A 3,591-nucleotide genomic window follows, 5' to 3' on the forward strand; every position below is an offset into this window, starting at 1 on the left:
CTCCTGTTTCCAGGGGGGCTTTTGATCTTCTCAGGGTTTTGTTCCACTGTTGCTGTTTCTGTGCTGGTCCATTCCCAGCCAGTGCAAGGTCGAACCCCATCTTCCCCACTGGAAGCCTCTACCCCTCAGCAGGTAAAATAAATAATATTCTGAGCCAATGGAGTTGGATTCAACCTGGACTTGAAGCTGTTAGTTGCTGACTGCTGTGCTCCTGTTGGACTGCAGGTGTTATGCAGTTTGGGGCCTATCTGCTTCTCGGAGAGGAGACTGGACTCCATTTCCCCCAGCCGACATCGGGTGGTGGTTGATAGTCAGTGCTGAACCAGGGATGCTGACAATGAGATAAAACCACAGTCTTTACTGCTTGTCTTTTAAAGATCCTATGACATGTGTCACTAGCCCCAGCCTCCTGGTGACATGTGATCCTGCCCACTTACCATTTCCTCTGTATATTGTGTTCTACTTCACTTCTTGTCCGAAACAGCTGCATATTATTACTGGACGCTGTTCTGCCACATTACACCCCAGAGGCAGCTGCACTTCAGCAGCCGGTTAGTGACTTTTATAAATGCGGCCTGGAAGATGCTGTGAGTTGAAAAATGCTGCGGCAATGGAAGATCATCGGGATTGTAATTCTGCTCACACCATGCAATCAGATCCCTGCTTCTGGGGAGGGCACTTCTGTCCATCTCTGAATGTTTTAAGAGTCCGTATCGGTTTTTTTCTCGGCAATAGCTTTCAAACCACAGAGCAGTTGCTGTGAGTAATTCTAAGGCGTATTGTGTCTTACATGATCTCTGGTAAGGAGTCAGCAAGCAGCAGATCAGTTCTCCCAGCCTCAAAGGCAGAGGGTTTTATAACTTTGCATATATTTTATGCAAATGCTGACTTCCCTCTTGGGGCAATGTCTGTGATTAAAGCTAATAAGGTTCTGACTGTAATAGTTAGAGTCCATAGCATCTCCATTAGTCTGCCTGCCACTTCGCCTTTGAATACATCCAGCCTCATTAGGTTGTGGGGACACCTTTGGTTTCCCTGTGGCTGTGTACGCACAGTGGCTTGTATAACATTGATTAATGCCTGTGCTGAATACTTTGTGGGATGGTCATAAGGCCGGATAGCTAATAAATCGCAGATTGAAACGGGAGCTGCCAATGTCCAAAGGGAATTAGATTCACATCTCTTGCCTCAGGTCTAAACGGCCACAAAAGGTGAAGGGGAACATTTTCAAAAATGCCTACGTGACTTACAAGGGAAGCTGGGTGAGATTTTTTTTGTTTTCAGTGAAAAATGCAGATTCAGTGACGCACGTTTTGCTATTCCGTGTCAGTTTTGCCAAATTGTTTTAAAAAAATGTTGAAACATTTAATGTCGACATTTTGGAAACAAAATGTATTGGGTTTTTTTTTGAGTTTGAAACAATTTTTCATTTGGAAACTTCCTTCAGTTTTTTTTTATTAAAAGATCAATTTAAAAATGTTAAAAAAATGCTAAAAATGGAAACATGATTTGGGGCTGAATGAAACAATCTTTTTGGTGCGCTGAAAATTTTGAAAAATTTCCTTTCCAATTTGACACTAAATGTGTGGTGGGGTTTTTTTTCCTTCCAGAGTTGCCAGCACACCAAAGCATCTGTTCTTTTCACAGCTCTATTTAGGAATCTGAGGCCCAGATCACTGGGAACGAAGCACCTTAATGCCTTTTGAGCCCTAAATCCCTATTTTCAAAAATTGTTCTTGCCATTTTTTTTCCTGATGGAAAAACAATTTGTTTGTCCAAGAAACAAAAACTTTCACGAGCAATTTAACTTTCCATTGATATTTTTGATGTTTCAACAAAATGAACTGAAATAGGAAAAAAAAAAGCACATTTTTGTTTTCCCTAGGCAATACTTAATATTTTTTTGATCAGCTCTAAGCCAGAGCCATCTGCCTCAGTGAGTAAGCAGAACCCACTTGACCCTTCCCTAGCTAACGAGGTGGGATATTTCAGGCAAACAGTGCCAGAGAGTTCCCTGCATTTCTGAATATTTGCCTGTGTAAGTTTTAAATATTTGTAACTGCCCTGAGAGCCGCTAGGAACAGGCACCAGAAAGCAAATCTCATCGAACTCAGTCAGATCGACACTGTTAACACAGGCATTCCAGTCTGAGCAATCCAGGGCCATACATGTCAATATGGCCCATCTATCTCTAGGGGAAGGAACCGTCGTTTTGTTCTATGCTCGCTGACCACAGTGGAGTCCTTGAGCCATGCCTGGGGCTCTTGGGCAAAACCACAGTATGAGGATTGAGTTGTAGTTAGGCCATAGCTCTGTCCAGCCTAACCTGCATCCATCCCCTGCAGGCTGTTCTTTGCCAGCCCTTATAACCCCTGGCCCAGGTGGGATGGATGCGGCTATAGACGCTTTGTTAATGCTGTGCAGTCGCATTGCAAAGACGAATGTAGTTGGTGACCTTCTCCTTCAAGCAGATTGTGGGAATGCAAGTCCTGCTGTGGATGGGCTGATGAGATAGTGCTCCGTTCATTAAGACATGTTAACGATGAAGCGCCAAGGGGATTTGTCATCACCTCTCTGAGATGTGATGGACCATAGCACTCTGATTTCCAGGCATCCCACCTGGGGCAGCCCTGCTGATGCATTGGAAACTGCCCGGGGTAGGGATGGGAATGAACGAAACAGACCAAGGGGGAGGATCATCTTACTTCTGCATTCAGACAAACCAGTGAAGGATGAGAGCAGCCAAACACCCTCTTCTTCGCGGTTTCCTACCCAGCCACTACCTCTTGGTGCATCAATAATGAGTCATGAATCTCACAGCACATTACAAATATTCATGAAATAAACTGTGGGGGTGGGTTGGTTTACTATTATTTTTATCTTAAGGTTACAATGGGTAAACTGAGGCACAGGGTGGATGAGTGTCTTGCCCACAGTTAACAGGAGAGTTGGAATAGATCCCAGGCATCCTGCCACCCAGCAGGCTGTGCAGCAGCTAGCCAGCTGGGACAAGGCGGCTTCTGCTGGAGTCTGTCACCAATAAAGCTCCAGCTGCTAAGTGGTACCGACAAAGCGGCTCTAATTGCCCGTTCAGTGACTGAAGTAGCTTGGCTTGACATTCCCACCCACGTGGCATGTTTAGCACAAGGCTGAGACACCCTCTTGGGAAGCAAAGGCCGGTGCGGTGAGCGTGAATAGTGAGCTCAGTTTTCATGTGCTGGAGGCGATCAGATAATGGAGGCGCTCAGGGGTGAGAGGGGCTGGTATTAGCGAGTCCCTGTGAAAGGCAGGTAAGCAAGGAGCACCTGTCTATCTCTAGGGTGAGCCAGGCTGTGGTTGCTGTGAGGGACCTGCTGGGAGACGCTGCACAACGGGCTGTCAACAACCTGCCATCTTCTTAACGGAGCCTGCCAAGCCAACCCGCGACTGCCTCCTCGCTGAAGGGCAGAACCTTGGGATGGCCGTGGAGTCTGGTGTGACATTGTCTGTCTTAGGATCCCATCTGTGGTTGTGGCCACTTGCTGGCCCCAAGGGGTGGCGGCTGGCTGCAGGTTGATCCTGGCCTGTTCCCATGCACTTCAGAAGGGCCCA

The sequence above is a fragment of the Gopherus evgoodei genome, chromosome 23, assembly GCF_007399415.2.
Source record: "Gopherus evgoodei ecotype Sinaloan lineage chromosome 23, rGopEvg1_v1.p, whole genome shotgun sequence".
In the NCBI taxonomy this organism is placed as follows: domain Eukaryota; kingdom Metazoa; phylum Chordata; order Testudines; family Testudinidae; genus Gopherus; species Gopherus evgoodei.